This window comes from Lissotriton vulgaris, chromosome 2_1 (genome assembly GCF_964263255.1).
Source record: "Lissotriton vulgaris chromosome 2_1, aLisVul1.2, whole genome shotgun sequence".
Taxonomy (NCBI): Eukaryota; Metazoa; Chordata; class Amphibia; order Caudata; family Salamandridae; genus Lissotriton; species Lissotriton vulgaris.
Genome location: NC_141687.1, coordinates 1,083,183,481 through 1,083,196,159, shown reverse-complemented (window position 1 = coordinate 1,083,196,159; position 12,679 = coordinate 1,083,183,481).

Below are 12,679 nucleotides of genomic sequence, written 5' to 3'. Positions count from 1 at the left end.
GAGCACCCTGTTTACAGGGCTCCTCTTCCCCTTTGTCAGGTGGGGTCTCGGTCATCAGACCACCACAGGGAGGTGGAGCCAGCATTCACTCAGGCAGGCACAGACCTATTCAGGGTCATGGGACTACTCCTTCCACTACTCCAAATGCAGAACCCTTATTCAGCCAAGCGATGACTCACCCTGCCCTCTCTGGAGCCACACACACCTCACCAGTCCCTGTCACTCCAAAGCCAGACATGCAATACACATCAAGCAGGCAGACACATAGCACACAGAAATGCCAACTTCTATAGTGGCATTTCTAAAATAGGTATATTAAATCTGCGAACACCATTTCGCAGCATTTATTATTACCATTCCAAATATACCAAACTTGACCACACTGCTTCTCTCATATCAGGAATTACCACTGAAACACTTATCAGGGAATCCCAAATGCATCCCTATGGGAGGGCAGCCCCATAGCAGTGAGAAACCAAAATGGCTGTTTGTCACTACCAGGACATGTTACACACTTAAGGTACATGTCCTACCTTTTGCCTACAATGCACCCTGCCCATAGGGCTAGCTAGGCCCTAACTTAGGGGTGAGTAAGGGTGAGTGACATGCAGTAAAAGGGGGGTCACAGACAAGGCACACACTTTAGGTGCCATGTCACAGCGGCAGTAACACTGCGCACACAGGCCCTGCAATGGCAGAGGCCTGAGACAGGTTTGAAAGGCTACTTTAGTGGGTTGCGCAATCAGTGCTGCAAGCTCACCAGTAGCATTTAATTTACCAGCCCCAGGTATATGAGATACCACTTTACATGGGACTGACAGGTAAATTAAATATGCCAAAAAGGTGTAGACCAATCTTACCATGTTTATCACAGAGAGCACACACACTGTACACTGGACAGCAGTGCTAAAGTGCGCACAGTCCTAAAACCACCAACACCATTTCAAGTAAAAAAAGGCTAGGAGAAAGGCAAAAAGTTTAAGAATGACCCTGCAAAAAGGGCCAAGTCCAACAGCTCTCAATCAGCCAAGAGCCTGATCAGGCTCTATGAGATATAAGGTATGAAAATATTGCCAATGCATTTACAATGGATGTTGATGGAATGGCATCAACATGTGATAATAATGAAGTTTCTCATTATAAAAGGGAAACTATAGATTGATGCTCAAAAGTACATAAAGAAAAAACTAAAATGAAGGTATAGTGTAGATCAGTGTGCTATTTGAATATGATTCAAATATATTGTTATGTCACAATATTAGTAGAAAAATCTGTGAAACGGTCAGTTGCACAATGATTTTCAAGTGTGCATGAAGATATATGTGACTGCAGACGCATTAATCCAAATTGAAAATCGAAACTGGTGAAACATTATAATAGTGTGATACATACAGGTGTCGTGCAAACATGTACAACATTTTGTGGTAAATATTCTGCATCCTCGATGTATGTATTAAGCAAGTTACCAAAGTTAGACCTGAATTGTCATGTTTACAATATACAGTTTTCTTCTGGCATCCCACTACATGAGCATCATTGACGTAAGGGAAATCACTGTCTCTACATTCATCCACACATTCATACATGAATAATGAAAGACATGACACAGCATTGCGTTACTGGATGTTTACTGCACATCCAGTGGAGTTTTGCAGCTGGAGCGGTACAGGGCCATGCCAAGCACACTACACAATATGGGCCCGGGGAGGGCCAGCCAGAGTCCATCCGTGGATGACAAGTACTGCGGAAGAGGAACGGTACAGTCCGAAGTCTGGTCGCCATGTCATTGGTCATCAAACAGGATATGGCAGTCCATGGCGCGGTCCAGGGTAAGTGCAGCAGAGTGTATTGGGGGTCAGTGAAGGTCATGGGGCCATGTGCGGCATCAAGCAGAAACAGGCCAGGTGGCAGAAATGAATGCTAGTGCCTCCTTCTGAACTCAATCCCATCCATGTCCTCATCTTCGGATGTGTGCTCTGCCATACCTGTGGGTGTTGCAGTACCGTCTGCGGCACTTTGTGCCACTGACACATCAGAGGCCGGAGGAGGATTGTCAGCCACATTGTGTGGCAGTGACACATCAGGTGCTGGAGTGGATACGCCTGCCACACTGTAAGGCACTGACATTCAAGGGGGCAGAGATGTGGATGGTGTGGGGGCAGCAGCATTCATCAGCACCACATCTTGTGGCAGCAATGCCATGATGAGGATCTGCAGGGGATGGTATATCCAAGCTACATTTTGCTGATGTGCAGCAGTGGCTGCCTTCCTTTCAACCTCCATCCGCACCATGTCCTCCAGAGCCTCGGCATGTGTGCCAACTCACGGCTGGGATCGCTGGAGACAGTCTGAGAGGACAGGTGTTCTTCTCTCCGTGTTATGACTCCAGCGATGTCAGTCAGGGATCGTTGGAGACCATGGAGTGGGCTGTGGGTGTCCATTAGGGACTGGAGCTGGTCCCTGATGGGACCTAGACACCCATGGATGGCATCCAGTTTGGTAGCCAGGAAGTTAAACCCCACCCGCACCTGCTCAGCCATCTCTGTCTGGCCCTCCAGCACACGGCGTTGGAAGGCCATGTGTTGTTCCTGGGGGTCTTGTGAGACTGCCGTGGTTGTGGGTGCCTCCTTCTGGGTGGTTTTGGTAGTGGGTGGTGTCTCCTCAATGCAACTGGGCTGCCCTGATCCTGGAGGTGATTTGCAGATGATGTCAATGATGTCTTGGAGGGCTTGGGTGTCGAGGCTGGGGTGCCCTCCTCATCATCAGTGAAGAGCAGCTGGGATGGCTATGCAGGAGGTGTTGACGGTGCCTTTGCAATGTGAAGGGCAGGTGGTGTATTACAATGTATCCACATGTATGTAGCCGCATGGTACATGTTGACATTCAGACAGCATGGCATTGTACATTGTGACAGTCTGCAGATCAGGGCCATGACCCAGAGTCATGGTGGGTGTACAATCTGCTCTGCTTAATTGTGCATGTGTGCCTTTGTGGTCATCTCCGCCCGTCCCCCAAGTACCTGGTGGTCACTCACCCTGTTTCGGTTGTGTTGTGTCCTGTCAAGCAGTATCCGGTAACCCGACTCCAGCCACAGTCTCCACACTGATGACTGTCGACACCAGCTCCTCCATGTCATCCAGCACAAGCTGTGGCGCTGGGATCCCACCTCCAGTCTGCATTGCTGCCTTCTGATTGGCTGCGAGTTTCTCCTTGGTCTCGCACTTGATATCAATCCATCGCCTCTTGGCATTGTCCATTGACCTCTTGTGCTCTCCGACGGCATTCACCTTATCCACAATGTCCCGCTGTTGCACTTGGCCCTTTTTGCAGGGTCATCCCTGAACTTTTTGCCTTCCTCCTGTATTTTTTCTGACCTGTTGTTGGCTATTTATGACTCTAGGCACTTTACCACTGCTGAGCTGATCAGTGCTAAAGTGCATATGCTCTCTATGTTAAATTGATGTATTGATTAGTTACTCCATGATTGGCTTACTTGATTTACTTGTCAGACCTTAGTATAGTGCACCATGTGTGCCTAGGGCCTGTAAATGAAATTTTGCAGGTGGGCTTGCAGCACTAGTTGGGCCACCCACAGAAGCAGCCTGTAAAGTGTGTCTTAGGCTTGCCATTGCAGAGCCTGTGTGCAATCTGGAACTGCCATGTTGACTGGGCAAGTGCACCCACTTGCCAGTCCCTAAACCTTCCCTTTTCTACATTTTAGTCTCACTTAAGGTAGTCCCAAGGGCAGGGTGCATTGTATGTAAAAGGTAGGATATGCCCTGATGTGTGTTACATGTCCGGATTGTAAATTACAGCCATTTTTTCGTTTTTCACTATTGCAAGGCTACGTGTTCCCAATAGGCCAGAATGGGTAGTTTGGTTATAACATCTTATAATCCTAACTGACCCAGGGAACATGGTAGAAATTCGAATTTAGTATGCCTGAACTCAGAAGGATAAAATACATAGCTTAGTGAAGATGGTTTTAACATTCTGTGTTTGAAAATACCACTTTTAGAAAGTAGGTATTTTCTTGCCTAACTATCCAAGCCTGCCTCTGCTAGGTTGTGTATTCCATGTCAAGAGTTTGAGTAACAGGGGCTGGGGGATTCCAGGGGACAGGGTGAGTACGCACAGAGCTGAATAGAGCCAGCTGCATAGAGAGTGAGGGGAGGGGTGGCACACGTGTCTGAATAGGGCTGTGCCTACCTTCCACAATGCTGGCCCCACCTCCTGTGGTGCGTCTGATGTCCCTGGCCCACATTTATTTATTTATTTATGTACTTGAATGAATGAATGAAAATAGATTTGTATTGCGCAGGACTTAGCCCAAGGGCATCAAGGCGCATAGAATGGAAAAACTGGAACCGATGCACAGGACGGAAGAGGGAACTACTGGTAAGCTTTAGTGAAGAGCCTGGTCTTTAAGGCTTTGCGAAATTGATCAGGTGGTGTGAGGCCCTTGAGCTTATCCGGGAGGAGGTTCCAGAGCTTCGGGGCAAGAGCAGAGAAGGCCTTCCGTCCCCATCTGGCCTTCTTCGTCCGAGGAATAGACAGGAGGTTCCTGTTGGCAGAGCGCAGGACTCTACCAGGGGTATAGAAAGATACAAGGGACCTTATGTCTACAGCCCCGGATTGATGAAGGGCGCCGTGAGTCAGACATAGGACCTTGTACTCTATCCTGGACAGCATCGGGAGCCAATGGAGATGTTTTCTTATGGCCGAGCCGGACGAACGTCTGGGGGCATTGACCACAAACCTAGCAGCAGCATTTTGAACTACTCTTGTTTATGCCCAGATAGAGGGCATTACAATAATCTAGCCGTGAGGAGATAAGGGTCACCGCAAGTTGTTCCCTGGAGTCCAAGGAAAGGTAGTCTGAAAGTTTACGGAGGATCCTTAGCACCCCGCAGCAGGTGGAGACAGTTCTATTAACTTGTCTATCAAGGGAAAGTGTGGTGTCAAGTATAAGTCCTAGATTACGCGCTGCGAGGGTGGGCGTGGGACATACTCCGAGGGCCGATGGCCACCAGTCAGCCGACCAAATCTCATGTTTGCCTCCGAACACCAGAACCTCCGTCTTTTCCCCATTTAGTTTAAAAAAACATTTGGTCATCCAACCTGCTACAGCTTCCATACAGTTCTTGAAGTTAGATGCCTCGGTCTCCACAGATTGATTGAGGGAGACCATAATCTGGGTGTTGTCAGCGTATGACAGTACTTCCAAGTCAAAAGATCTAACAAGCCTGGCAAGGGGGGTCACGTAAATGTTAAATAGGGTGGGGCTCAAAGAAGAGCCCTGCGGGACCCCACATTGCACAGGTTTGGCTGGGGAGAGGAAGTCACCCAGTTTGACCCTCTGCATGCGTTGGTTGAGGAACGAGGCCAAGATACTAAGAGCGGAACCTTCAACTCCCATCTCGCTGAGGCGGGCAATCAGAGTGGCAGGGGACAGGGTGTCGAATGCAGCAGTAAGGTCGAGCAGGATCAGGAGGGTAGTCTGACCACTGTCGACCTTAGTGCGGATGTTATTTACCACCACTGTGAGAGCTGACTCAGTGCTGTGCGCCTTCCGGAAGCCATGCTGAGAAGAATCTAGCAGGGAGGATTTATCCAGGAAGGCGCTGAGGTGAGAGTTGAGGTGGGCCTCTAGTAGCTTGGCGGGGGCAGGTACCAGGGATATCGGACAGAGGTTCTTTAAGATGGTAGGGTCTAGGGAGGCTTTTTTGAGTAGAGGTTTGACAGTGGCCATTTTCCACAGTGCAGGGAAAATGCCCTTGGAGATGGCTTGGTTCATGATGTCAAGAAGAGGGGGAAAGAGAGTCTCTTTGCACTCTTTCAGGACTTTTAAGGGACAGGGGTCAAGGGGAGAGCCAGACTTGAGTTTTATATAGTGCTGGCTAGACCCGGAGGAATCAGATCGTTTTACATAGGGACACAGCGAGTTACAAATTACAAAAGTATCCCAGTAGTAACATAATGGATGAATAAACAATACAGGTGTAAATTAGCGAACACGAAAGTCAGAATAGGAAAGACCAGGGACAGCAGGTAATCCACAGGTAGGAGACAGCAGCGGGGAAGAAAACAACACAAATGTCCGTGATCCGGTTGGATAGGTGACGGCCAAAGCCGTGTGCCAGGGCCAATCTCCCCTTTACCTGTAGGTGCAGCTCCACCGGGAAGCGGCCATGCATGTGTTTAGGGCTCCGCCAGAGAAGAGTGAGGATCAGGAGGCGATCAGAAGGCTAGAAACGAAAGACGCTCTCCAAAATCTCCCTTTTGCTCCCCCGAGAGTTCCCTCCCTCCAGATCGCCACAGCAGGCTGTCCAGCATGGGTTTTTATTAGTCAACCCCTTAATATCACAATTGCTATCTCTTGATCTCTTTGTTTTCTCCCTCTGTTATATTTTTTAGTCCAAAGGGGGGGGTTATTCTTGTAACCAATATTTAGGACATGATGTTTACGACAGTCCATAATATCCTGGTACCATGCTCCAAAGCAGATTTAAAAAGCAGTTTAGAATGAAAGCAAATATTTTGTGAGTCTATTTCTATAGAAAATGTTTAGGCTATTTACAAAGATAACTTGTACCTGAGAGTAAGTTAAACTTGTAAGATTACTTTTACACTTACAATTTACTTTACAAGTTCTGGCTATTTAACTTTTACATGTGTTAAGTTTTCTCAGCGGTGTACGTCTCTACTGTCTGAAACAGGGCATGGAGCCAAATTTACCAGTCTAAATTACTACAGCCAAAAAGGAAAGAAGGAGTCCTGTAAACAAAGTGCTCGAGGACTGACCAGAACTGGTTTGGACTAGGTACAGACACTCTCTGCCTTCAGAGCACAAGGAGAATAGGAGTATAAATATTGGGGCCCAGACCCCAGGACTTTAGATCACTTTTGGAAGACAAAAAGAACCTTTGGTGAGGAGAGGAACCAGAGAGAAACTGAAGGAGGAGACTAGCCCTATTAATCAATCAATCAATCAATCAATCAATCAGAGTACTTATAAAGTGGACTACATACCTGTCAGGGTCTCAAGGCGCTGAGGGGAGGGGTGCAGCTACTGCTCGAAGAGCCAGGTCTTGAGGAGTCTTCTGAAGCTGAGTGCTGTTTGGGGGATTGGCCTGCTGTGGTTGCCTGACTGCCAAAGAAAGAAGAAAGGAACTTTGTGCTACTTTCATCAACTTGTAAAGGATCTCCAAGGGCTTGGAAATTGAACTTGACTCCTCCTGAAGTCTCAGGGATTACAGACTTCACCAACCAGCTCCCTGAGTTCTTTTGAAGTGCTTCTGAGGGACTGCGTGTCGCAAGGAGCTGGAAGCGTAACTCACAAAGAAGAAGTGTGACGCCACCGCAGCCGCTGTCGACGCATCACTGAAGAAGGGTGCCGCCGCTGTTGCTTTGCAGAAGCGTCTCGCATTGCCGGAGAAGAGTGTTGCCATCGCAGGAGATGCCATTGCATCACCGGAGAAGTGCGTCGCCGCCGCAGCCACTGTCGTCACATCATCTATCACGTATCGTCACATCATCTATCTGTCACGTATCTCGAATGTGGCCTTGAGCTGGGTCTCCTCCTTCTTGGAGAACCGCCAACAGGCGGTCCAGCTCTCTTCCTTTTCCTCTACTCCCCGAGTGGTAACCTGTGGTGTTCCCCAAGGCTCTGCCCTTTCCCCCCTTTTATTCAACCTTTATATGTTCCCTTTACTTTTTGCTCTGCATCTCCGGGAGGTCATAGTGTTTAATTACGCTGATGACCTTCAACTTATATTTTCTCTTTCTTCTTCCCCTAACTCTGTTGCCCTTTTCCATAATACTATGATTTTTATCCAGGATTGGATGAGCATGAACCATCTGAAGTTAAATCCCGACAAAACGGAGTTAGTCCTGATTGGAGTCTCACCCAATCCCTGGAGTTCTAACTTCTGGCCTTCCTGTCTCGGACCAACCCCTTCTGCGGCTTAATCCGTGAAAGGTTTGGGCATTAAAATCAGTGCTGATCTTTCCATGCACACCCAAATAAGCATGATTGTTTCCTCCTGTTTCTTATGTCTTCGTACCATCCGAGAGGTTTCCAGGTTTTTCACGATCGAGGCTCTCAAGTCTATTCTTCTTGCCCTTGTTATCTCTCGGGTTGATTATGCCAATTCTCTTTATATCGGCATTCCTGCCTATGAACTACGCCGACTACAGCTTATTCAAAATCAGGCTGCTAGGCTGATCTATAGTCGGAGTAGATTCCACCACGCCCTCCCGCTTCTGAGGCAACTGAACCGGTTGCCGGTTTCCCACAGATGCCAATTTAAAATTGGATGTCTCATTTTCAAATCATTGGCGGGCTTGGCTCACCAATATGTAGCATCCAGGCTTGTAACATACACTCCTTCAAGGAATCTACGGTCTTCCTCCAAGAATTTCCGGGTTGTCCCACGTTTTGTCAGGAAAAAACATGGGGGTTCGAGCTTTTCTTTTTTGGCCCCCAGGTTTTGGAATACCCTCCCTGTTAATCTTCGATTTTCTCAATCATACCCGGAGTTCCGCAAAGGCTTGAAGACCTAGTTATTCACCAGAGCGTTTGAGATCTAACTGTTGTCTGTTCTGTACTGAACCGTTCAGCGCCATGAAACCTTTTTGGTAAACGTGCGCTTTATAAATCCCCCCAACTTCAACTTCAACTTCATCATTGAAGAAGGGTGTCGCTGCTGCCGTTGTTGCATCCCCGAAGCACCTCGCATCATCGGAGAAGAGTGTCGCCATCGCAGCAGATGCTGTTGCATCACAGGAAAAGCCTGTCACAGGGCCTGTCGAGACTTAGAAGATTCGTTGAGTGGCCACACCGCCATCGGGCATGCACGCATTGTTCTCACATTAAGAAGAGGGCATCATTTTGTTTCATTGCACCGGATCTTCATTGCATCACAGCTTTGTGGGTCGCATCGCCACGGAAGCGCAGTGAGAAACAGACGCATCACCTCCCCATTCAGAGAAGAACCGATGCATCACCATCCCCTACGCAGCAGTAGGGAACCAACCCATCACAGTTTTTGCGTGTGAGGAAGCGACCCATCACCTTCCCTGCAACTCTTTCATTGTATAGCATTACGCATCCTAAGGTACATTGAACGCAAAGTTTTGCATTTACCATCTAAAGAGAACTAAGTTATTTCTACCATTTCAAGTACAGTATTGTGAATTTTTGTCGTTTGTGGTCTTGTGTTAAGTCTGAATAAAAATACTTCTTTTTATACTACAACTTGTGTGGTGTCCATCTGTAGTGTTCTCACTGGGTTACTGTATGTGTTCACAAAAGCTTTACACACTGCCTCTGAGATAAGCCTCCCTGCTCATGCCAAGCTACCAAGGGGGTGAGCAGGGGTTATTTTAGGAGTGTAGCCCCTTACCCTGACTAGATGCAAGTGTCCCTATTTGGTCAAAGGTACCTATCTCTGCCAACTAGAGACGCCCAAATCTAATACCCGCCATATCCCATTTCTGGTGTCCAATGACATATTGGAGGTGAAGATAAGTTGTTGATGGTGTTCCATCACCTCTTTGGCCAGGATCCTGTTGTACTGTGGACTGAACTGTGTCTACCTCTTCTTCTTGTCCTTGCACTTCCCTGTACCCGAGGTCCCAGGCTGGTCGTCCGGGGTGCTTGTGGGGTTTCGCTCGTCCTCTGCGCCTGCTCTGGCTGCCTCCATGGTGCTTGGGTGTTGGTCAGTTTGTGTTTGAGTGTTTTTTCTACTATTATATTGTTTTTCGCCCCTTAGTCATGTGTGTATTGCAGGTCTGGTGCTGCTCATCGCTGATTTCCTCATCGTGCATTGGCCCATCGCAAGTTTTTTGAGGTATGTGGTTTTATCTCCATCGAGGTGGTTGTATCGCGGATATTGTCCGCAGTTTAGGCAGACTATCGCATGGTACCGCCTTGTTGTGAATTCCACGTTGACACATGATTATTTTCCATAGGCTGCGATGTGTAAAGTTGCATTAGCATTTTCTGGTGACGTTTAGCACAGGTTCTTGTGAATATACCCCTTAGTGTAGATTCTGCTGTATTGTTTCCAACACCAGTGTAGTTTGAGTGGATATTTTCACCCACCTGCACTATATTAACCTTTGTTTTCTCCAGCAAAAATCTATTTTAATTGATTTTCTTCAACTTTTTTTAGAAAACACCCTTGCCAATGTTTGTACAATGTTCCAAACTTTCATATCCCAATTTCTTTATTTTTACTCACACTTTAAAGTTATTATTTTGCTTTTTATCGAGCTAGATCATAGTTTTAGCAGGTTTTCCTCACTGTTGCTCATTTGGGTTATTAAATATTTGAATCTTTATGAAATTCACAGCACTGTCGAAGTTTGAATAAAACTTTGTAAAGTTGGAGTTCTTCAATTTTTCTACACAAGCTGCTGGCTGCCTCTAAATTACATTTCATTAGTGTTTTCTGTTTCTCCTCTTGTGTTTCCAATGATTTCAAGACTAAGGTCACAATTTGAAATTGGATGGCAATGATAAAATGAATTAAATCTTTATTGAATAGTTCTTAAACATCCATTGCAAATTACAATGAACACCCACATTTACAGAGGACTAGAGCAGCATCTAATTGTCTGAGCTAATTTACTACAAGGGTTTTAGTCTGATTCTTATTTAGAAGGGAAAGGAAACCGACCCTTCCAATCTCTTTTGATTTCAAATGTGATAATTTTGGGTGCGCATACACAGAAGGATATGGGAGGGGGTGTAGGGGTTGAATCCCAGGGAGGGAGGACAGGACCTGGACTGAATGACTCACAGTTTGGTGTTTCACTGGGATTTCATGAGTTTGATGTGTGTGCACATAGTTCAGCCCTAGATCTCCACAGTATTAATACTGCGGATTTTGCTCAGATTTTGATATGTTTTTGTTCAGCTCTTTTACATGCCTGTAAAAACTTTAACAAGTTGTACTGATTGAATCTCTTTCAATGTGGACATTTCAATAAAACTTGGAAACGATAAAAAAGAATGATCAAAAAAAATTGCTACTTTTGAATGTATCGAACCATCCTTCAGAGTTATACTGTGACATGAAAAAGACTGCACCGCTTGCCTCTTCCAGGCCTTGCTGTTCAATAAACAATGATCTATCACAGGTACTATTCCTTATCTTTATTTAATTCACAGGATGGTCAGAAATTGGCTGCATGACCCTGCTTGAAAAGCTTAAATCTTCTAAATCTGGAGCAATTAAGTTGTGCTTCTACTTTCCTATAATAAGGGGTTACAACACCCGATGGCTTATTGCTAAGAGAAAAATTAGTCGGCATTATCATTATGCTTTTTGTTTTTGAAGGTCTAATCAGGGTATTAATAGCCTGCTCTTTAAATTGAGGTCAATAAGCTGATATATGCATACATTTTGAATGACTAGTTTATCGTTTTGAGGCATTTTATTCAGAGTTCTCAGCATCATTTGAGATATCTGAACATGATATAATAAGATTTTTGTTTCATTCAGGGGAGGATACTGTAGACCCCTCCCCGTACTCCCCCCGATGATTGTGGAGCCTTGTTAAACCTACTCATTATTTCAGCATAGAACGTTTCATTCTGATCCTTCATACAGAAGCCATTGTTGTCTTGGTCTCCTGACTGGAAAGATGGATTCTTTGTGGGAGACACAACTTTGGTTTGTACCTCAATACTATGATGTGGAGTCTCCTTATCTCTCCAATGTGTTGTCGCTTCTGGCTTGTGTTCAAATACGTTTTGATCTTCTTTTGTTGTTTTAATTTGTATAATTTATTTAATCATTTTCAAGTATTCTTTGAAATCACCAGCAAAAATTGCGACTTTGGAGGCACAGAGCTCGCATGGCGTAATAAATTGTCAATACCAGATCTTACTTCAGCTGGCTGTTAGAAATGGGATTTCTGGTTGGCTAAGGCTTGCACCAAAGCAGGCAGAAACCACCACTCTAGTCAGGGCGAGGAAGTCACCCGCCAAGATAACCCTCAGATCGCTCTTTGAGCTCCTCTTGGTGGTACTCCTCTCTTGTTTTTTGTCGATATTTAGTCCAGGGGACTAGGAGTATTCTCCGTTCACTCTTGTGAATAGATTCCCTTACTCTCCCATTTGTTTATATATATATATATATATATATATATAAAAATAGCCTTTGTATTATACCAAACACATTAGATAGCAAACACACAATTTACACTGTGCCACTGGCACGGGCGGAATTTACAGGGGAAAATATACACAGGACAGGGCCACATGGACCACTGTCAGGAATAAGCACTTGGTAGAACTAGCACTTAGTAGAAATAGCACTTTGTAGGAATAGCACTTAAAACATAGAATAATTGTAGCACCAAATAGCAACTGTAGCACACAACCAGTAACCACTGGTAAAAGGTAAGTACACACTACGCAATCCTAACCACCTTAGGAGGGAACCATGAACTCACTAGCATAACTATACTAGGCAAAACAACCTCCTAAGCATAAACACACATTTAGAGGTATAGGCAAAAGCATTGCATATTATGCATAGATCACATTAAGCAAGTATCACATTTGCGCATAAGATCACAGAACTGACCCCAGGCCAACTTGGCCTCTCAGGGGCTCACATGTGGTATTGGGTTCTCCAGGCCTACATACTACGCAGAATACCCT